Source organism: Pongo pygmaeus, chromosome 12, assembly GCF_028885625.2.
Source record: "Pongo pygmaeus isolate AG05252 chromosome 12, NHGRI_mPonPyg2-v2.0_pri, whole genome shotgun sequence".
Lineage (NCBI taxonomy): Eukaryota > Metazoa > Chordata > Mammalia > Primates > Hominidae > Pongo > Pongo pygmaeus.
In genome coordinates this window covers 94,283,052-94,306,905 of record NC_072385.2, presented here as the reverse complement: position 1 = coordinate 94,306,905, position 23,854 = coordinate 94,283,052, and the positions used below count along the sequence as shown (strand labels likewise).

The 23,854-nt window shown below is 42.5% G+C and overlaps 1 protein-coding gene across 5 annotated transcripts in view; it reads left to right on the top strand.

The window, feature by feature from the left end:
• The window catches only part of LOC134737807 (uncharacterized), a 179,447-nt gene that overhangs the window by 69,250 nt on the left and 86,343 nt on the right, over positions 1-23,854 (top strand). For 3 of the 5 annotated variants that reach the window (XR_010123120.1, XR_010123117.1, XR_010123118.1), the window contains exon 4: positions 15,225-15,352. The gene's annotated coding sequence lies outside the window, so the exon portion shown is untranslated. Of the gene's footprint in view, positions 1-15,224; positions 15,353-16,190; positions 16,431-17,401; positions 17,530-23,854 lie in introns of all 5 variants that reach the window. The other 2 variants (XR_010123114.1, XR_010123119.1) reach the window with 2 other exon arrangements.

Genomic DNA, 23,854 nt, shown 5'->3' with positions numbered 1-23,854 from the left:
CTTATCTTAACACCAACACAAGGCTTGTTTAAAGGGAATGTGGAAAGTCTATCTATTGGCTGGGAATGACTTCTCTGGTATGCAAAGTCCCTGGCCAAGTGAATTGAAGGCTCTGGGCCAAGGTCAGTTCCTGGGTAAAACCATAACTGGCAATATCATCCCTCGAAAGGTGGTTTGGAGGGGGCCGTGAACCACGCCTGTTGGTGATAAGCCTGTAATTATCTATCCTGTTTCTGGTTAACCTGCTTTCCAGGGGTTCTCTCCTAATCTACTTGCTTAGCTCACTATTTAATTTCTACAACTTGCACTAGAGGAAGGGAAAGATAAGGGAACTAATATTTGGTGGTTGCCCACTCTGTGTTAGGCTCTCTGCCGTGGGAGTTTTACGTATTGGACTAAGGATGACGTAAAATCCAAGAACATTTTCTGGGGTTATTCTTTGTAGCTGCAGTTAATAATCTGGTAGAACTGTTTTAGAGATGTGATGTAGTAAATTGATCAGGTTTGGGTAGCACATCCATATTTCTGTTAAAATTTCCAGTTGTGCATAAAAGCTGGTTGAATCTGGACTATATGGTAGCTAGTGTTTTATGAAGGAATTCAGGTCACATTTGCTTAGTTTTAGAAATGCTCTATAGGCCCTGTGCGATTTTTTTTCGTGCAAGCAGAAAATGAATTCCTAGAAACTGGACGAAGTCAGCAGTAGCAGGTTAAGGGCACAGTTGGGAAAGACGGTCTTGACTTTATTACTCTGGCTGAAAGGTACCTAATCTTTCAGAGCCTCAGTTCCTTCCTTCCTTCCTTCTTTCTCTCTCTGTCTCTCTCCTCTCTCTTTCTTCCTTTTTTTTTTTTTTTTTAGAAATGGAGTCTTGCTATGTTACCCAGGCTAGAATGCAGTGACTATTCATAGGTGCGACCATAGTGAACTCCAGCTTTGAACTCCTGGGCTGAAGCGATCCTCCTGCCTTAGCCTTCCAAGTAGCTGGGACTACAGGTGTACATCACTGTGCCTGGTGGTTCCTTCCTTCCTTCCTTCCTTCCTTCCTTTCTCTTTTTTTTTTTTGAGGCAAAGTTTTGCTGTTGTTGCCCAGGCTGGAGTGCAATGGCGCAATCTCGGCTCACTGCAACCTCTGCCTCCTGGGTTCAAGCAATTCTCCTGCCTCAGCCTCCCAAGTAGCTGGGACTACAGGCACTTGACACCACATCCAGCAAATTTTTATATTTTTAGTAGAGACGGGGGTTTCACCATGTTGGCCAGGCTGGTCTTGAACTCCTGACCTCAGGTGATATACCCGACTTGGCCTCCCGAAGTGCTGGGATTATAGGCGTGAGCCACTGTGCCTGGCAGGTAGTTTCTTTATCTGTAAAATTGTGATAATAATTTTTACTTTTCAGGGTTTTTGGAAGGATTAAAAATGAATTGAAGTATATAAAATGCCTAGCATATGCCAAGCATTCAATAAGTGGTAGCTATCATTGTCAATATTAGTAGCTTTGCTATAGAGTGAATGTTTGTGTCCTTCCAAATTCATATATTGAAATCTTAACCCCCACAGTGATAGTATTAGGATACTGGGGCCTTTGGGAGGTCATTAGTTCACCTCATAGGTGAAGCTCTTATGATTGGGATTAGTGCCCTTATAAGAGACCCTAGAGAGCTAGCTTGCCCCTTCTTCCATGTAAGGTAATAGTGAGAGGTTGGTATCTGCAACCTGAAAGAGGGCCCTCACCAGAACTCAACCACTGGCACCTTCATGTTGGACTTCCAGCCTCCAGAACTGTGAGAAATAAATTTCCATTGTTTATAAGCCACCCAGTTTGTGGCATTTTGTTATAGCAGCCTGAATGGACTAAGACAAACTCAAAATGAACAAATACACTAGTAGTGAATTTCAGACAAAGCACCATCTTGCTGTAGTCACTTGAGTAATGCAAGTAATTAGTGACTTCCATTCTTCTTTTTTCCACTTCCGCAGTGCATAGGCAATACCAATACCTTTTTCTCCTCTGGGAAGGATTCCCTGGCCAGGTCCCTGCCCTTTCCCTCCTTGGGAGCCTCAAGACCTTCAATTGCTTAAGAGCAAGGAGGATATCTTCTTTTTTCATCTTTACTGCCTATCATAATTCCTAGAACTTGAAAGGGGCACTAACCATTCTTATTGAATTGGAGTAAAGTTCTAACTTTTAAAAATGAAAACAAAATATGTGATTCAGTATTTATTTGACTCCAATCTTCCCTCATGAGAAAGGAGATCAATGGTATGGCTCTGCTTTTTGTCTTCCTTCTTAAACCTCGATTACTTTGGCTTTTGGTTGGCTCTTGGGACAGAGAAAGGCAATGCTCGAGTTTTGTGACTTTGGACCCCCTTCCCCCCGCAAAAGACTAATTACTGACATTACTTTTTGTACTTTTTGTAGAGATGGGGTTTTGCCATGTTGCCTGGACTGGTCTTGAACTCCTGAGTTCAAGCACATTCTTCCCACCTGGGCTTCCCAAAGTGCTGGGATTACAGTTGTGAGTCACAGCACCTGGCCCAGACTCAATTTTTTTTTAAACTGAATTAAGAAAATGATTCCAAGAAAGAAAAGGTAATTCAGTCTTTCACTAAATGCTAATTGAGCACCTGCTAGAATTCTGTGGAGGTACTAGCCCACTCTGTTTAAAAAAAAAAAAAAAAAAAAAAAGAAAGAAAGAGGCCAGGTGTGGTGGCTCACACCTGTAATCCCAGCACTTTGGAAGGCTGAGGCGGGTGGATCACCTGAAGTCAGGAGTTTGAGACCAGCCTGACCAACATGGTGAAACCCCATCTCTACTAAAAATACAAAATCATCTGGGTGTGGTGGCACATGGCTGTAATCCCAGTTACTCGGGAGGCTGAGGCAAGAGAATCGCTTGAACCCGGGAGGCGGAGATTGCTGTCGGCTGAGATCACATCATTGCACTCCAGCATGGGCAACAAGAGTGAAACTCTGTCTCAAAAGAAAAAAAAAAAAAAAAAGAAATAAGGAAAATGGCAGAGCAGGGTATAGATGAAGGTGAGGGAAGCAATGGACCTAAGGTACACTGTTCAAGGAGGCACTCACTCTCGGGTGACCTTGCACTTGAATGACCTGCAATCCCCAAAGCCGAAGCCGAAGCCGTGTGCCTCACTTGCCTCACCCTGGTCCCAGCCCTGCCTTTTGCCCTTGGGGCGTTCAGCGTTTAGCAAGGATCCCATATCAGTATGGGTCAGACCCGAAGAGAGAAACCACACTGTGATTGGAACAGGGAGTTTTAATATAGGGAATTATTAACCAGTAGTCTATTGTTTAGAAACCGACAAGGACACAGAGGGAGAGAATAAGACAAGCCAAGCCATGGAGTTTTGACCTTCAGGACAAAGTGAGGACTTTGTTTTTCCCTTAGGGCTGTGCCTGAGAGAGCATGACTTCCCCTATTTATTAGCAACATTAGACTGCAGCATTTCCTTTCAGATCACCCCAAGCATTTAGGCTATTTCAGGAATCTAAATAACATCTCAGTCAAACTAACATTCCGAGAGAGAAATGTTTTAATATATCTTTTCCCAGAGTAGCCTTTAGGTCTCGGAGTGGGTGCAAACAGGCTGGGTGATGGTCGATATGTTTGAAGATTCATGGGAATCCAGAAGTTTTGGCAGAGGTACATATGAATCTCAAGGAAAAATTAAATATAATTTGATATAATGCAAACCGCGCAGTAGAATTTGAATGCAGGAAAAATCACAACAGCTGTTTGTCATCTCTCACTTAAACAGCAGTAACAGGATTGCTTAAACAAATTCCGTTCCTTTCTAGAATGTTCAGAGTATTTAATATTTGCATAATGATTAATCTCCTGCTCCAGAGGAAATTCCCAAAGGAAGAGACAACACAGAAGCACTTTAAATTGCAACACCACGGCAAAGGGATAAGGGGGAGCATGCCAAATCCTTAGTTTTGGGGCTACTCTCTCAGGCGAATTCTAAATAGTGGTGGTCATCTTGCTGAATATTAAACCAAGAACAGGATGGCTAAGAGGACACATTCCCAAACACTGGGACAAAGCATACTAACTAGGCCAAAGGTACACCACCAATTAAGGGATTACATCACGCCCATATTATGGGCTGGTAGATCTTAAATATTTCAAGTTTTATTCTGTTCTTTGAAAAGGCTAAATTCTTATCCTTGGTGCCGTACAAACGCACCCAAACCTATCCCCACCCACCCATCCAAGGAAAGTTCTGAATATATATATATTTTTTCATACAGGGTCAGTTGTTTATTTGCTGTGATTTGGGGGCCTCTGAGAAGCTTTTGGCTGCAGACAGGGCAGCAGACTTGAAGTGTACCCCTAGGCTTCAGTAGGAATTTGCCTGGATTAATGGGCTTTAACCTGGCTGTACTTTAGAATCACCTGGGGAACTTTACAATACCCTGGCCCATAACAAAAACCCCCAGCCTGGTATGGTGGCTAATGCCTGTAATCCCAGCACTTTGGGAGGCTGAGGCAAGAGAGTTGCTTGAGCCCGAGTTTGAGACCAGCTTGGGCAACATAGTGAGACCCCCATCTCTATAAAAAGAAAAAAAACAAGAAAACCCCACAAATTATTAAACACTAAACACTCTCTGCTTCCTCTCCCTTTTTGCACTTTTGGGTTTCAGGCTGTTTTTCAGAAGGCTCTTAAAGTCTGGCCTCTGAATGTGATAAAGACATCAATTGGCCAGGCACGGTGACTCACACCTGTAATACCAGCAGCACTTTGAGATGCCAAGGCGGGCAGATGACTTGAGGTCAGGAGTTCGAGACCAGCCTGGGCAACATGGTAAAACCCCCATCTCTACTAAAAATACAAAAATTAGCTGGGTGTGGTGGTGGGTGCCTGTAATCCCAGCTACTCGGGAGGCTGAGGCAGGAGAACCGCTTGAACTCAGGAGGCAGAGGTCTCAGTGAGCTGACATGGTGCTACTGCCCTCCACCCTGGGTGACAGAGCAAGACTCTATCTCAAAAAATAAATAAATAGATAAAAATTAAAAAAAAAAATCTATCTGTGTCATTTAGTCACAGCTTGTCAAATAACTTTCTGTCTCTGCTCTGAAAGGGCGTTTTATAAAAAGTTAAAAATTTTATATGGATATTGACATTCTCATTGCTGAGGGGTTAATATAGTCATTTGTAATGACTAAACATATTATTCAGTTATAATGACTAAACATATCTCATGACTCAGTTCTGAAACCTAGTACTAAATACATAGTTAATGAATAATATTCATTAACCATGGCCATCATAAATATTCATCTAATGCCTGTCTTCATTTGAGGGTTAGTAACAGTTAAGGATATTTGTGGAGAGAATGAAAGTGATAAATTCTATCTATATTTACTCTTATTTAAAAAGCAAATTCATTTTTTAGAATACTCTTTAATAAAATCCTTTAACAAAAGGAAATTTCCTTTTAAAAAAGTCTTTTGTCTTTGAGTTAATACTCTTACACAAAGACTGTTTACTAATGTTTTGCTTGTTAAATGGCCAGTTGATGGACAGTGTAAACAATCCAATTCAACGAAGAGTAATACAAAGCAGTGTTCTAAAACGTTAAACTGATGCCTTCCTAATAGTACTTTGGAGTTATTTTTCTAATGAAAAGAGGTAGCAGTAATTCACTGCCACCCTTTCCTGGTCTTCTTGATCAACGACACATCTTAAAGGTTGTTGGATGTAGTTGGTATATAGTCTTTGAACAGAATGGAGTAGGGACTGGTAACCTTTTTCTTCAAAGGGCCAAATAGTAAATATTTTAGGCTTTACTACCCAACTCTGGTATTGCGATACTAAAGCAGCCCAAGAAAATATGTAAATGAATGGGTGTGACTGTGTTCCAAAAAACTTTATTTTCAAAAACAGGCGGCAGACTGAGTTTGGCTTGCGGGCCCTAACTCACCCACTGCTGGAATACAGCAAACCCAATAGGGTGTTAAATTGGCTCTGAAGTTGCAATGGAAGTGTAATCTAGGATTAGGAAGAAGCCAATGGGTGCCAGGGTTCTCTATGAGCAGGTGGCTCCACTATGATGGGAAAAGTCATGAGAAAAAATTAATAATGATGAGTGGTAATAGCAATGGCTAATGTTTACTGATAATTTGCTATATAACTTGGGTTAAATACATGTTTTATCTCATACAATCTTTATAATAACCTTGAGGTAGGTATTAACCTATTCCCGTTTTGTAGATGAGAAAATTGGGGCAGGGAGAGGTTACATACAATTCCCAAAGACATACAGTTAGGAAGTGTCATGGCTGAGATGTGAATTCAGATAGACTGACTTTAGAGACTGCTCCTCTAAGGATGCATTACTACATCCCCCCAGAGGACAGAGCCACATCCAAAGTCATCACAGCTGGGAGGGAATAGAAGGGTCTCTATATAGACACTGTATAGGTTCTAGGATTTCTATTCTGGTTCTAGGGGTTCACCATGCTGCAGATGGGCCAGGAATTGTGCCCTGGGATATGCACTGGGGGAGACAGTTCTCCATAGGTCTTTCATATTTCTTCATATTTTCAAGCAGAAGCATTGATAGCATTTTTCAAACATGTTTGCATATTGGAAAGCAGCCTTGGAAGACAGAGGTGGTATCTCCTTCTGGAACAGAGAGAGGATTTGCTTGCTGCATAGTATGATAAAGACGATGCCTCTTTTTGGGGCAAAGTTGAGCAAGTTTGTTTGTAGCTCATTATAAATTATTGGAGTTCTTCGGCCATGATGGAATCCATTGTGTGTGCTACTGGGCTACTCTATGTTACCCTCTTGGACCTTGGGGGGCAAGAACTAATATGAACATAAATCTCACGTTGCTTGCTGTGCTGAGTGAAATAAAGTCCTTTGCCTTTGGCCCAGGAGTCTCATGTCTTCTGCCAGTAACCTGAATCTGTGGCAGGCTAGCTTGTTTTGTGCACGCAGGGTAAAATGTCAGTTCTTGACATACACAGGTGGCACAGTAGATCCTAATGGCTGGTCTGAGGAGGAAAGCTGTTCACTCTTGGCTTGGTTTTGTGTCTTTTTAAATTATGGATGAATGAGGCCTGTGCTGAAGCCGGGGAGAGGCAAACCTCTACAAGCACCTGTAGCTCTTGATTACATAACTGGCAGAGTGCTATGGTCTTCTGAGAAGTTCTAAAGCTGACCATATGGAGTTAAAGATGTACAATTGATTCGTTGGAATGATTTTCAATGAACCATAGCTGTAACATAAATATTACATTCCAGCTGTCTAATGTAGTGGTTCCCAAAGCTGCTCATTAGATCACATGGTAACATTAAAATAACAACGATAAAACAACAGATTCCTGAGCACCGCCTCATATATGATAAATCAGAATATCTGGGGGAGAGGCTCAGAAATCAATATTTTACAGATTTCCCAGATTATTTAGATGCAGTCAGTCCCTGCACTGTTCTAATGATAAAGATTGAATTCTATCACGGACAAGTCCTGCTTCTCTGTACCTAAATTTTTTCATTTGTTACACAAAAAGCTACTCTAGAGCTGTGCTGTTCAATATGGTGGCAACTAGTCACAGGTGGCTATTTGAAATACAATTTATCAAAATTAAATTTAAAATTCATTTCCTCAGTTCCATTAGCCACATTTCAAATATTTAATAACCACATGTAGCTACTGGCTACAGTATCATATAGCACAGATGAAGAACATGCCCATCATCATAGAAAGTTCTATTGAATAGAACTGCTCTAGAGTATCTTATTACACCAGAAAGGAAGGATGCTATCAAAGATGACTGCAGTTGTACCGAAAAGACTAGGAGCTAGCATAAATAAGCTTCCATTGGCCAAAGATGGGATAATTTGAGCACTAATTAGAATAATAACTGCAATGGATTTAAATATATCAAATACATTTAAACTCATGAGTTCATAATCATACTAAAATAATATTTATTGGTGACTTTTGGAGGATGCTAAGGAATGAAGTCACTATCTGAAAACTGGAAGATAAAGGGTTATCAAGCATTTAATCAGTACTGTTCATAAAGGAAAGGCTGGATAAATGCTTGAGATGGACAGAGTTGCCTGTCAGAAGGCTCATTAGCAGGTCCTACAGAATGGGAGCACTGCTTGCCCTTTGCCATGCCCAGTTCAATAACAGACCCTTGTACTGATTTTTCTTCCTTTCTTTTTTCATTTCCCATATCCTGCACTTCTATTCTCTGGGATCCTTAAATAAATTACTGCCTGCAAATCTCTATCTCAGGCTCTGCTTTTGGGGATGAGGAACTCTGGCTAGGACAGCATTCTACTTCAAATTCTTGAAAGGGAATCCAACCCCACCTGGGTATAGATTTGGTTGCTTGGTTCAGACTTCTATTCCTGGTCCAATCTCTTGTGAGAGGCTGTTTCTTCCTGAGGTATAGTTGGGACTTCTTAAAGTTGAAGAAGTAGAAGGGAGAGAGAGTTATGGGGTCAAAACTGAATGCAAACCTGCATTGGAAAAAGATTCCCCAGGTGATTTTATGTACCTTAAAGTCAAATAACTCTACTTTAGAGGTTGTAATAATTATCTGGCTCAGGAACATTTTAAAAATAGACAAGATGTTGAGTCCAAAGGTCAACGGGAAGCACATTTGGGGGAAGAGGAACACACATTGTTACATGGGGGGTTGGAAGAGGAAAAGCAAGATTGAATATATGTGAAACCTTTAAATCTACAGAGGAAAATGGATAATATGCAACATATGGTGCATGGTATAATAGCCTAATACACAGAAAGGTACACAGTGTGTACCTGGGTTATTATATTTTGTACCATAAACCTCAAAAAATGTTTGAGCAGGAAGGTATCCAGCCCTCTAAATCAATAGAAAGCTGCCTCCACATCCCTGTAGATATGGAACAGGTTCTTACTGAATGACTGTTAAATACTGAACCCAAGGCTGGGGTTGGGGCTGGGGTGTGTGTGTCTGTGAGGGAGGCAGAACCAGTCTTGGCAATTCACCACTTCCCACCCAGCACTTTGGGCTTCTCTGTTCCCCTCCCCAGGCTTCTAACATTGTCCGCCTCAGTACAGGGCCTCTTCCTCCCATGCAAAAACTCTCAGTCATAGGCAGGATGTACTGGGAGCTGTTTAACAACTGGCTCTCCAGAAAAAAAACAGAAAGCTCTGATTTGCAGCATTTTCCAATTTCTAAGGCATAAACACTCCCATCGCGGCTGATTGTAAATTACTGAACACAGAGTTGGGAGGTGGTATAAACTGGCCCCCGCTCACCACTGGGAATAAGTGGAAGAAAGGCAAGGGGGGAAATAAATGGTGGAAAGACACTGTAGAGGGCTTTAAGACCTTCCCAGAAGTGAGGGAAAGGAAATCAAGGTAGTGATGACCTGGAGTCATTCCTTTAACTTCGGTTACTATGATTCAGAAACATTGGTATCTGCCTCTTCATGTCAAATGGGACTCTGCAGAGGCTTGCCTTGCTTCTTTGGCTCCGTGTGGCATATTTGGCCATCTTGTTCAATCTACGGCCTCGTAGCTTCAATGTTCCTGAGAATGTCCTTATATTGTGGCTTTTTTTTTTTTTTTTTTTTTTTTTTTTAAGATGGAGTTTCGCTCTTTGTTGCCCAGGCTGGAGTGCAATGGCACAAACTCGGCCTACTGCAAACTCCACTTCCCAGGTTCAAGTGATTCTCCTGCTTCAGCCTCCCGAGTAGCTGGGATTACAGGCATGCGCCACCATGACTGGCTAATTTTGTATTTTTAAGGGAGACAGGGTTTCTCCATGTTGGCCAGGCTGGTCTCAAACTCCCGACCTCAGGTGATCCGCCCGCCTCGGCCTCCCAAAGTGCTGGGATTACAGGCGTGAGCCACCGTGCCTGGCCTATATTGTGGCTTTAAAAGAGTCAGAAACTCAGCTGGAGAAAAGGTTTTAGGACAGCGAGAGTGCCTTGTATTCTGTTTTGATAGAAACTTCTTCCATAAACATCTAGGCCCTGGAATGCTCACACCCACCTTTCATGGGCACATCACACCCATTCTTCCCTGCCTGAATGCTCCTGACCCCCATCTAGCCTCCTCAGGTGTTACACACCCTGCTTCGCTGGCAACAATTCAAGCCCTCACCTGGTTTCCTTGGACATCATCTGAGAGCTACCTATCTGTCTTTCCTGAGAGAGCTCCAGCTGGCACAGAACCCCTTCCCTTGGGGATACTGGCAGATACATATCCAACTTGCCATAGGCACTGGCAGGGAGCTTAGACCTGTCCTCCTGCCCACAAGCACTGCCTTGAAGGCTCATGCTGGCTCTCTGAGTGCCTGATCCAGTGGCCTGGGTCCTCTGGTCACCTCCCAAGCTGCAGACCATTGATTTCGTTTGCAGCTCTGGGCCAGCGGAACCCCCCGTTCTCATCCTTACCAACAAAGCGCACACTTGAATTTCCCATAACTGTTCTGGTTGCTCACTTTTTGCTTTTTCTTGGAAAGCATCCAGGACAGGAATCTAGCTTAGTACAAAGAACCTAAATTAATGCTTCTTAGCCTGCACAAAAAAATAATTTTTTATTATCTTCTCTTTGTTGTCTAATCTGATCCAAGGTGACTTGCAGGAAAGAAATGCTTCCACTAGCAAGTTAAAAGTGTTCATTTTTGCAATCCTAATAGCTGTTTGAAATATAACAGCTTGTTTAGTCCTCTCCCCAGATGAATGTACCTTCATCTTTAGATTTATGATTTGGTTTTTATCTCTTCTGAAAATAGAGACAGATGTAGTGGAAGTTCCCTTATTTCTGCCTCTCAGAACTGGGGCCTCTTTTCTGAGTTTTACTTGTCTTCTAGACACCCAAAGCAGCCACTAGTTAGGTTTATTCTTCTTAATTCTCATTTTCTCTCCATATGTTTTCTTCTCTGAGCCCATAAACACATCACCACTCTTCTTTACAAAGGCAGGGCCCCTTACATGATTTAGAACATTCTACATACTGACAGAGCACTCCAGGTGGCTCAGCTAACTCACCACAGCTTTTGTGTCTTTCCAGGTTAGGGAAGGTATTAGGGCCAGAGGTCAGCGTGCCCTTCCTGCCAACAGACAGCCTTGCTCCACCCACTGAGTGTTCTGTTTGGAGTGAAGGCCAAAGGTCTCTGGACTAAAAAAAATGCCTTTAATTCAAGCCCAAGTTATAAAAGAAAGAATTCCAGCTTCTGCTGTCAGGCCTGCGAGGCTGGCCAAGCTGGAGCATCCTTGACCTTTCTTTTTTCCTTCAGCCATCCAATGAATTTGTGTCCAATTTGTCCTCCAACCCTCCACAGACAGTTGCATTCTATGATGCCTCTGGTGATTTGGAAGGCAGCCAAGCTAGGCACAAAAATAGGAGCGCCTGAGGCGAGAGATTCTTCCAAGGTTCTTGGTTGTCAGAAAGATGAACATCACCAAATGGTTCTAAAAGAAGAGATGAAAGGGATTAACATTGTAAGCAGTTGTGAGATTAGACTGTCCAAGTCACTAGGCTCCAGATGAAGCAGGAGGCATAGCAGAGAAAATCCTGTGCTGGTATCAGTAAAATTATGAGCAAGGTTTTAGGGGAATCATCAGAGGAAGGCTAAGTTGAATGGGCACTAATGAGCTGATGACTCAAATCTAGGAATGAATAAGATCATAACAACCAAAGCTCTGCATGAAGGCGGGTGCTATGTAATTGTCACATCTACTAGAGACAGGCACTGGTCCCCAAGATGAGACTGGCTGGCCCCTTACCCAGTGAGCAAGTTATCAAATACTTAACTAAAATAAGAACTGTGAATACGCCCAGAAGGATTCTTAGCGCATGCTCTTAAATATGTTATTCTCCCTATCTTTTATTAAGGCCCTTGTTTGGAGAAGGGACTGAACTAGATGTGGGAATGTCTTAAAAATGCTTACGAATCTTGAGCCTGGTATAACGTAAACACTCATAAAACACTTTATTGTTTACAATATAGTAGGACTCATCCCGTCGTGGGGAGCTACAGCAGTGGCCTTGAAAAGAGTGGGTATTAGTACACACATGTTCAGAATGTCCCACAGTGCTACATAGTGCCCAGTTCATGGATAAGCTGCCACTCTGCTGGGACAGGCTTCATCTGTCTATTTCAAATGTATAAATATTGGGTGTGCTCTTGGCCTTAAAAGGGGTTAGATGTAGCACAGGGCATTTCTATTGCCATGAAATCAGTCTGAGAGTGTTGGATGGGGGCATTAATATATGAAATCAGGGAAATAGCTTTTCCCTCATCCTCTTCATCTCCAAGAATATCTTTCTGAGATATTCTCTATTGTTCTGCCCAGCGCAGTTAGGTCTTACTTAGTTTGCCTTATAAGGTCATTTCAGATTTCAAGAGCTCTCCCCATAGGAAGTTTTTCCTGCTGTTCTGCCTGAGTTGCCTTCTGCTTAATTTTAGTCCATTATGTCTGTAAAGAGAGGGAGGGTTTTATGGGGCAAAAGGCCCAATCATCGTGGGAAGAATGAATCATTCCAAGAACAGTGAGATGGGCTGGAAGGAGAAGGCAGCGAAGGGGCAGGAAGTTGTGGGTGGAATGGGTTATTGAGAACAGCATCAAAACAGTCTGTCTTCTCTCTCCATTACTTCCACTAGGGGGTGCCCAGCATCCCAGAATAATCACTATTATTAGGAAGTTTGATGTGTCATCTCCTAATAGAAGGGCACTGGTTTCTCCCCCAGGGTTTTCTATATCTCTGCCCTGAGTTGAGAAGAGATCTCTGTGTGTGTATGTGTATGTGTATTGTGTGTGTGTATTTGTTTGTGTGTATGTGCTTGTGTATGTGTGGGTTAGAATCAGTAAGTACACAAATGCCTCTTAAGCATTTATTTAAAGATTCTCAATTCATGAAAATCCTTAGGGATACACTGAGTTCTCCAGGACCCAGCTGACTTGATCTTGAAGTCAGTGGCTGGAGTAGTTGTGGGCCAGAAACATCCTCCTCAGCCTAGGAGAAGTGGCAGCTGTTGTATTTTAATCACTGGGAGTCAAGAAGTTGTAAGGATAAGAAATGAGTGCAGCTGAGGGATCAGCTGGAGGTCAGGGATGGAGGAAAGACTGAGGGTGTGTGAGATTCTGAAGTAGAGTGGTGAACAGGGGTGGGATGGATGTCAGGGAGAGGTGAGGGTATCTGGAGGGTTTCCAAACAGCCAGGCCTTCAGGATGGCCACAGCAAAACTTCCAGTTCTGAATGGTTTTGTGGAAAGAACATGGAACCTGGATCTTGGAAGACATGAATTGAAATTTCAGTTCAAGCATTCTATAGCCGTGAGACCTGGGGGAATTGGGGCAAGTTATTTCACATCTTTGATCTTCAATTCTCTCATCTTCAAAAGGAGACTAAAGATACTAGGGTTAAGTGAGAATTTAAAAAATAATGCATATAATGCACTACATAAATAGAATCTTCTTCCTTTCCCTTTCTCCTACTTGGAAATGGCTGAGAGCAAAGATGCAGTTCTTACTGCATCCCATGACCACAGAGTTCTAGGACTGCAGCCCTGGGCAAGAGGTTCCACCCTGGCTGCTGGAGTTTTCTGCAATGAAGAACTTCAGTGAGTGTTCAGGGCATGCCTGCAGAACCCTGGTCCTTCTGTTTGGACCAGCGCTCCAAATTTGTAGGCCTTTGGGCCATAATTTAGAACCTATTTCTAAATTTTTGAAGGTCTTCTGTCTAGTCCTGAGGATTTTAGTCTCAGAGAATTAAATTGTCTTACCCAGGGTCGGTCATACAGCCTGCCAAAGCCTGGCCTGGAATCCAGGTGCAATGTTCATCTGTGTTACCAGTTCTTCCATGCTAACCTGACAGTGACTCACAATTCCTTATAGCACAGTGTTCCAAAGTCTGAGCCACAGACCACCTGTACTAGTAGCAGCAGGTGGGCTTGATAAAAATGCAGATTCCTGTCTCCCTGCCAGCCCCGTGCAATCAGATTCTGTAAAGTTTAAAAGTAATGACTTATAAATTTCCCAGACCCGGGTTATACTTTTATATGGAAACATAATGCCTGAATCTGACAGAGCGCTTTTTCATGGAGGACAGTTGGGACTCTTGGGCAGACTTCTTGTTGCTTTCGTACTCTACAGGTGTTCCTGACCCTGGTATTTATACAGCCCTCTCCGCCCTACCTACTTACTTCCTTCCCCCAGAACTTCCTAAAGTGGTTAGGAACAATTGTTGTGAAGGTCATAGGAGACCATTTCTGTGAATGCCAGATGTGTTGGTGCAATTTGAAAAGGTCAATTTGATTGACGCCTGAGCCACAGTGATAACCCAAGGCAGCAGCCCTGTCACTGCTAGCTCTCAACAGTGGTGGCACTGCAGCCTCGAGCAAAGAGATTGTTTAAACTGATGGCGGGGAAGCTTTAGTTCTTATTTCTGGGAGATCGAGTGGCACCAGGAGAAAGGCTGATCACTAGTTGCAACTTCCTTTGTATTTACAATAGCGTTTGCTGCTAGTTTAGCTGTGTTTAGACTGAAGGTGGGGGCAAAAATTACCCCTTCCTCTAAAGCTATGAACTCTGACCTCTTGGTCTAGAGAGAGATGGACTCTGGACATGTGGACACGCTCTACGAGATTCTTCCTGACAAGGGCTGTATGAGCTGGCTTTCAGAAGGAACTTGTTCATGACGGTGGATCACTATTCAGAGAGACACACTCTGTCTCAAAGAAATGACAGGGGCAGCAGGGACAACATTAAGTTTTGATAGGGTCCTGCAGCTGTTGGGGCAAAAGTGTCTGCCTTGGCCTCTGGGGGTCTCTGCACTGCAGAACTGCAGTGGATGTACAGGGATTGCCAGGGGCTGCAGAAGGATTTTGCAGTATGCATTCATGTTAGCTTCAAAGTGCCCAAAATGAGCATGAAAATGCTGTCAGAAAGGCAATTATTGCTACCTGAAGTCCCTGTTGGAACAAAGTGCAAATTAAATACTGGTAAAAGAAAACAAAGCAGATCATTGTTGTGTAGCAAATGTCACTGTCCTGTGTACCTATCTGGCCTACTGGCTGACTCCAGGAGGTGGGAGGCGCGACTGCATGGAGCCACGTTTGGCCTCCTACCTTCAAAGCTGGTTGCATCTCTGAATGGGGAGCTGGTGAGAAAGAGCTCTCCTTGATAAAACATCATTTTTGTCCTTCCCAATCTATTCTTTCCTTTTCTGTTTTCTAGGAACAAGAGGATTTATCTGACTCAACTGGAGATGGCTCCCTTCCCTAATTTATTGTTGCATCCTGAAGCTTCCCCCATGCTGGGCTCGGTGTGAACAAACAGCGCGGGAGAATGCAACCACTGCAGAGGTACAAGTTCACAGAGGGAGAGCTGTCCCTCGACTGGGCCAGAGGCAAAGACAAACCCCAACCTCTTTCTTGTCATTCATTGAATTTTGCTGAACCTGGAAAGGAAATAAATTCCAAAGGCAGGAAGTGACCCAGAGACCATAACAATATGTGAAAAGCTTAGCCGGTGCTTCCGCCCCTTTGTTTCAAACTATTCTAATCTGTGTCCCAGGAAGCCTAGCCCATGGCCAGATGGAGATCTGTTTTCAGATGCCTCCTGGCATCTGCCACTCCTGGCTGGTGACATTTGCACATTTCAGAAGGCAAACCTGTCCCAACATCTTTAAACTTCCAGAGAGGTGTAACACCAGGAAAGTCCTTGGGTCTCAGAGGGCTGACGGCACCAACCAGCTGATTTGCTTCATCTGCAGCTGAACTGCTGCTGGACTCCAGCCTAGAACACTAGCACACCGGGTCTGCTCTTGAAGATTTGCAGATTCTGAAATCCAAATGCCCTTTGTTGCCAGAAAAGGCTGGCTCCCTTGCCTGCTTCATAATCCCTTCTCACCAGGCTTTCCTAAAGAAACTCAATGAGTCAGAAAGGAAGAAAACATGTCTGAGGGAGATCTGGAGGTGGGCCGTTCTCTCTCATTGCTTCTGAAAATTCCTTTCTGTTTTGCAATGTGGGTAATGTTTAGGGATTTGCTTTTACTTTTTCTCTGTTTCTTCCTCTGTTAGCTCTCACTTTGAGAGACCCTTCATTTACCACTCATGAAATTAGCTCTGCAATAGCAGGATGCTCTCTGATGGGGAATTAGTCACTGTTGCAAAAAAGTTTAGACTTTACTTTCATCCCCAGGAGCAGAGCAAGAAATTGTTCCCGCCCTGCTCTCAGAAGGAACCATCACTCAACTGCTCTACTCTGCTCTGGCTCTGAGTCCTGTACTTTTCCTAGGCTTTTAATTTTTACTGCGTACCTTCCATCAGCCTTCCTACTGAAGGCTGTATGCCAGCTGACGTCTATGCACAGCAAGGTGGCTTCTGGGACACCTGCTTCAAACAGGTATCCAGCTAACTGCTCCCCACCAAACCCTGCCAGGTAATTGGAAAGGAACTTGCAGTTGAGTGAATACCTCTTTCAAAATGTTAAGTAGATCAAAATGTAAAGAATCCAATATATTTGTTGACAACTGATTTATAGAAAAGCCCCAGCAAGAAAGAAGGGAGAGGTTCAGCATCAGGCTGGTGAAAATGAGATCGTGGGTAGGGCACCACTGTACAGCATTCTGGCATCAGACCTCTGTCCTAGGGTGCGAAGTCACTCTGTGCCACTATCTGAAATTGTGTTCTGTTTATTATGAAAGAGGTTTTCAAAAGTGTTTTGATAAGCTTGGATTTATCTCTGGAAAGGCAATATGGTCTCCATTACAAGACAGGAGCTTAATATCAGAGACAGGTTGTATCAATGTATGTAGCTGCTAGTAATAGTAGATAAAAGAAGCTTCAGAAAGGTCGGGGGAGGGAGTCTTTTCTTGTTGTTAGGAAGGAACAATCTTGCAGGGGATATGAGAGATTTTCTCTCTCTTTCTCCTTTCCTCTGCCTACGGAAAATCAAACAGGAGAAAGCTAGAAATATGAGACAGAGAGAAGTAATTTCTCCAACTATTGACACTGGCCAAACAAGATAAATAGTTCATATTCTGATGATGATGACAGCAGTTATGATGAGAAAATATTGACCCAGAGGGAGAAAACAAAGGCTTTTGATTTCAAGCTGTGTGTAAGCCCCAAAGAACTGTTGTCAGAGTCACTTTTATGATCTAAGGGAATTTTGGCTACAATTATAAGAATTTAGGGTGAGTGAAATAAATATAATTGGTCAGAAAAATCAGAATTAGATTAAGACATGATTGAAAATGGTTAACCGTTAGTGAGAAGTATACCAAATTATATGTATTTTTGTGCTTCTTTCAGTCTTTATCTAATTATCTGTTAAAAAGTAACATAGTTAAGAACTGTATTCTGGTTTAAATATAACACAAAGCAAAATATTTTGTTGTGCTGTCTTAGGCATATGTTTGAGATGCCTGGCCACTGGAGGTCATCTCGTCTGCTATGTTCACCACAGATAAATAATGAAAAGAGAATACACAACCTTGTGATTGCTAGCAGTGAAAGCTCAGAGTTATGACATAACAGTAAGTGTTATATTCTACATAACCTTAGGTTTAACAGAGGTAGTTACTAGACACTTAAAGAACATGCTTTTATTTTGCACAAGAGAAAATGGAATTAAAAATGGGAAAAGAATAGAGTCATGACTCCCAAACTGTGTCCTAGGCACCCAAGACTTTGCAGCAAACTTAGAGGGGCCTGTGGCATAGTTTAAATATCAAGGAAGTATAGTGGCACTTGACATCTGTTGGATATCAACTGAACTATTAGCTCAAGGTAGTTCATTGTTCCAACATTAGATTGTGCTACATTTCTTCCAAAAAATGTCCTGTCTTTGGGAAGCTGAGTTTTCAGCAGTTGTTGTAAAATGCAAGTACCCGGAGAAAATCACTGTGGAATAGGAGGTGAAGGTGCTTGTGTCCACATGGGTTCCAAGATTTGAGAAGATATTTGGTACCCAATTGGCATACACATCCCTTTTTCTTTTTTTCGGATGGAGTCTCACTCTGTTGCCAGGTTGGAGTACAGTGGCACAATCTCAGCTCACTGCAGCCTCCGCCTCCTGGGTTCAAGCAATTCTCCTGCCTCAGCCTCCCAAGTAGCTGGGACTACAGGTGCACGCCACCACACCCAGCTAATTTTTGTATTTTTAGTAGAGACGGGGTTTCACTACGTTGGCCAGGATGGTCTCGATTTCTTGACCTCGGGCACACACATCCTTTTAAAAGTAACCGAGTATTTAAGAATGAAATAAATTTTTTTCTTTCGATTTATGTGTATAATTTTTTTCAAACAACTAAGTTGTTGAGACTTAACTACTGGATAAATGGAATTTTGGGTAGGTATTTCTTTTTGCCTAGGGACTCAGTGAAAAAATTACAGGGATACAAAATGCCGTGACATGAGACAGTTTGGGAACTCTGAATTAGAGCAATACAAAGGTAGATTTTAATGGTTCAGGCTCATTGGTCAGAATTAAAAAGTGGTTAGATCTTCCTCTCCCACACCAGCCAGGACACTGCTCCCAGGATTTTTCCCTGTTCCCATATGAAATAAGCAATCTTAGTCTGAATTTTTAAATTAATACAACCATTTGGTAGACTATTAAAAGTTATATGACACAAAGCTTCTCAAAATATCTCCAAGGCAGGACTTTTTTTTTCTTTTTAATTTTTTAATCTGTCATGGACTACATGATGGTTAATTTTATGCACCAACTTATCTGGACTACAGTGCGCAGATATTTGGTCAAATGTTATTCTGGATATTTCTGTGAGGGTGGTTTTTGGATGAGATTCATGTTTAAATCAGTAGACTTTGAGTAAAGCTGATTATGATTCATAATGTGGATGGGCCTCATCTAATCAGTTGAAGGCCTTAAGAGAACAGAGACTGATCTCCTCTGAGCAAGAAGGAATTCTGTCAGTAGTCTGCCTTTGAACTCTGCATCTCTTCCCTGAATCTCCAGCCTGCAGATCTACCCCATCCGATTTCTTTGGATTTTGGTTCCACAATTACATGAGCCAATTCCTTAAAATAAATCCCTATCTATACATATACACACACACACATATCCTGTTGGCTGTGTTTCTCTGGAGAATCCTAATACAGACTGATGCTTTTAAAAAATGTGATAAAAATGAACTTCTAGGAAAAGAATCATATGCTTAAATATTTCAGAAATGTCAAATTGTTATAAAAGTTTCTAAATGCTTGCTTCCATTTTCTATATTTAGCTTTAGCTTGTCTATGATTGGTAATAAAAGGTTTGTGGAACACACTTTGAGTAGCACTGGTCTCATAAAAATGGAAATATATGCATATACCTATCTATATTTATATCTATGTACATACATTTATTTACTTTTAACTTGAAACTAATTTTAAATTTATAGAAAAGTTGCAAAACTAGTACAGAGTATTCCCATATATTGCCTTCCTCAAGTTCCCCAGTTTTAATATCTGTATAACTATAGTATGATTTTTAAAACTAAGAAACTTAACATTAGTATAATACTATTAACTAAACTAAAATCCTGTATTAATCTGTTCTCACATTGCTATAAAGAACTACCTGAGACCAGGTATAAAGAAAAGAGGTTTAATTGACTCACAGTTCTGCAGGCTGTATAGGAAGCATGGCTGGGGAGGCCTTAGGAAACTTACAATCATGTCAGAAGGTGAAGGGAAAGCAGGCACATATTACATGGCTGGAGAAGGGGGGAAGAAAGAGTGAAGGGGGAGGTGCTACACACTTTTAAACAACCAGATCTTGTGAGAACTCACTCACTATTATGAGAATGGCAAGGGGGAAGTCTGTCCCCATGATCTAATCACCCTCCCACAAGGCCCCTCCTCCAACATCGGGAATTACAATTTGACATGAGATTTGGGTGAGGACTCAAATCCAAACCATATTATTCCACTCCTGTCAATCCCAAATCTCATGTCTTTCTCACATTTCAAAACACAATCATCCCTTCTCAACAGTCCCCCCTAAATCTTAACTCATTTCAGCATTAAGTCAAAAGTCCACAGCCCAAAGTCTCATCTGAGACAAGGCAAGTCCCTTTTGCCCATGAGCCTGTAAAATAAAAAAAAAAGTTAGTTACTTCCAAGATACAATGGGCATATAGGCATTGGGTAAATACACCCATTCCAAAAGGAGAACTCAGCCAGAACAAAGGGGCTACAGGCCCCATGCAAGTCCAGACCCCAGCAGGGCAGTTATTAAAGCTCCAAAATGATCTCTTTTGACTCCATGTCTCATATCCAGGCCACATTGATGTAAGGGGTGAGCTTCCAAGGCCTTGGGCAGCTCTGCCTCTGAGGCTCTGCAGGATACAGCCCCTTTGTCTTCTTTCATGAGCTGGCGTTGAGTGCCTGTGGGTTTTCCAGGCACATGGGGCAAGCTGTTGGTAGATCTACCATTCTGGGATCTGGATGACAGTGACCCTCTTTTCACAGTTCCAGTAGGCAGTGCCCCAGTGGGGACTCTGTGTCAGGGCTCCAACCCTACATTTCCCCACTGAACTGCTCTAGTAGAGATTCTTCATGAGGGCTCTGCCCCTGTAACAGACTTCTGCCTGGACATCCAGGTGTTTCCATGTATCCTCTGAAATCTAGGCAGAGGCTTCCGAGCCTCAACTCTCACCCTCTCTGCATCCGCAGGCTTAATACCACATGAAAGCTGCCTAGGCTTATGGCTTGTACCCTCTGGAGCAGTGGCCTGAGACATATCTGGGGCCCTTTTAGCCATGGCTGGAGCTGGAGTGGCTGGGATACATGGAGCAGTGTCCCGAGATTGCTCAGGGTTTGAGCAACTTTGCTCAACCAAGGTTACTCAAACTTTTCTGGGCCAGGCCCAGAAAACCATTCTTCTCTCCTAGACCTCTGGGCCTGTTATGGGACGGGCTGCCACAAAGGTCTCTGAAATGCCTTCTAGGCATTTTTCCCATTGTTTTGGCTGTTAACATTCGGCTCCTTTTTACTTATGCAAGTTTCTGCAGCTGGCTTGAATTCCTACCTAGAAAAATCAGTTTTTCTTTTCTACCACATGGCTGGGCTGCAAATTTTCCAAACTTTTATGCTCTGCTTCCCTTTTAAATATAAATTCCACCAACCTCTTTGCTAATGTGTAACAAAAGTGACCTTTGCTCCAGTTCCCAATAAGTTCCTCATCTGCATCGGAAACCAACTCAGCCTGGACTTTATTGTTCATATCGCTATCAGCGTTTCGGTCACAACAATTCAACAAGTCTCTAGGAAGTTCCAAACTTTCCCTCATCTTCCAGTCTTCATCTGAGCCCTCCAAACTGTTTTAACCTCTGCCCATTACCCAGTTCCAAAGTCACTTCCACATTTTCAGGTATCTTTATAACAATATCCCACTCTTTTTCTGTATTAGTCCATTCTTGCATTGCTATAAAGAACTACCTGAGACTGGGTAAAGAAGTTTAATTGACTCATAGTTCTGCAGGCTGTACAGGAAACACGGCTGTGGAGGCCTTGAGAAACTTTTAATCATGGCAGAAGGTAAAGGGGAAGCAGGCACATCTTACATGGCTGGAAAAGGGGGAAGACAGAGCAAAGTGGGGGTGCTACGTACTTTTAAACTCATTCACTATCATGAGAACAGCAAGGGGGACATCTGCCTCCATTGATCCAGTTACCTCCCACCAAGTCCCTCCTCCAACATTGGGGATTACAATCCAATCTGAGATTTGGGTGAGGATGCAAATCCAAATCATATCAGACCCTATTCAGATTTCACCAGATATATCTTAAATAGTGAAGTCACAGCTCTAGGATGTGCAAATTTGGTAGGCACTGGGATAGAAAATTGTTGCAGAATGAGTTGAACCACTGCTTTGTTTTATTTGTAGATCAGCTAGCTGAAAACTAGAAATGTTTGTCAGTAATTGTGAACTGTTCTGTAGAAGAAAATACAAATCATCAACCTCAATTAAAAACATCTCACACACATTGATTGAGCCAATACCATAGCTACTAAGCATGCCTTTTATTACTGCCAGAAATAACAAATTCTTTTGTATCTGGACACATTACTCCCTTAATGACAGACCGTATAGAAAAGCGATGCTTGGACATGTATCTGAAATGTCATGCATTTTTGGCCAATCCACTCTTTCTCATCTCTTCTGTGCAGTTTGAGCTTCCACAGTTTGAACCCAGCTCTGGCTTTTTGGGCCCTTTCTGTAGTGACTATGCAGATTTCTATCATGGTACCTGTAACACTTTGTTGCTATAACTGGTGTGGGTGCCTGCTAAACTATGAGGAACTCATGGGCCTGGCTCTGTCTTATTTGCCCTGGTATCTCAGTGCCTGGCATAATGCCTTAGGCATAGCAAGCAGGAACACATGCTCAATGAAGAAATGAATGAATAAATTTAACATATGATAAGTTCACATTATTTTTTTCCTACTTGATCTTGTTGGGAAAAGAGCCCATAACTTAAAATTATTCCAGTTTATAAGACAATGTTGGGTGTATATTAAAGAGGAAAATCTTTCAAGGGCTTTGTGTTTGAGAAACAGGCTTTGAATGCCAGTTGTGACTTAACAGCTGAATGAAGACTATCACTTTTACACATAGCATACATGTATGGGTGCTGACTCACTTTATTCAGTAGACACAATGTACTCCTTAGGTAATTTGATCCATCTCAGTAAAATCTGCTTTCTACCCAGACTGAAGGGTTGTGGTTAGTTATCATTATTATTCTGCATTGCTACAGTTTGTGTTTTCAAAGTACTGTGTTCCCCATTTTTTTTTTTTTTTTTTTTTTGAGATGGAGTCTCACTCTGTTGCCCAGGCTGGAGTGCAGTGGCGCGATCTCGGCTCACTGCAACCTTTGCCTCCCGGGTTCACGCCATTGTCCTGCCTCAGCCTCCCTAGTAGCTGGGACTACAGGCGCCTGCCACCACGCCCGGCTAATTTTTTTTGTATTTTTAGTAGAGACGAGGTTTCACCGCGTCAGCCAGGATGGTCTTGATCTCCTGACCTCGTGATCCACCTGCCTCGGCCTCCCAAAGTGCTGGGATTACCGGTGTGAGCCACCGCACCTGGCCTGTATTGCCCATTTTTAATGAGCTAGGCAGATGATAAGTAATGAAAGGGGTTTTAGCTAGTCTCACATGTAGCTGGTGTTCAATCAATTTTTGATGACTGCTTAATCACTGAGGTTAATTGGGGACGGGCTGGTGTAAACTCACAGGAAGAAAGGCTCTCTGACTTTTTCATGGATGGAGGAGGTGTGGGAGTGGAGAGAGGAGAAGCTGGGAAAGACTATGAAGGTGGGAGAGGGAAGGAAGTAGGAATTCCTTCTGATAGTAGTGGAGCAGGCTTCTGAGTCTCTGACCCACTTCAGCAATCCTCAGGGCTCTCTGGGGCACATCATGTTCATTTGCCCTGTGAAGGAGTAGATTCTTTGGGGTTGGAGCTACTAATTCTTAAGAACAAGTTGTTTAGGGACTACTTTTATAAGTTTTGTGGTCAATTTTTAGCATTCTACTAATGCTTTTCATATCACTGACTCTAAAGCTGGAAAAAAAAAAAAACCATGCCAAAACAAATTTATAGGAATTCAGGACATCAAAGCTGAATAATGATTTATTCTCATAGGAGGTATTGCAATTAGGGACAAGAAAACTGTTGATCCTAAGGGTCCCTAGTGGCAGGACAGACTGAATATACAGTTGAGACATAGAGAGAGGGATAATTTAACTTCTCTTCCTTGGAAAATCCATCTCCTCCTTGAAGCCCTGCTCAGTGGCTTGCTCTGGCACTGTCAACTGAGAGATGAGAAATGTTTTGAGTGTGGGGA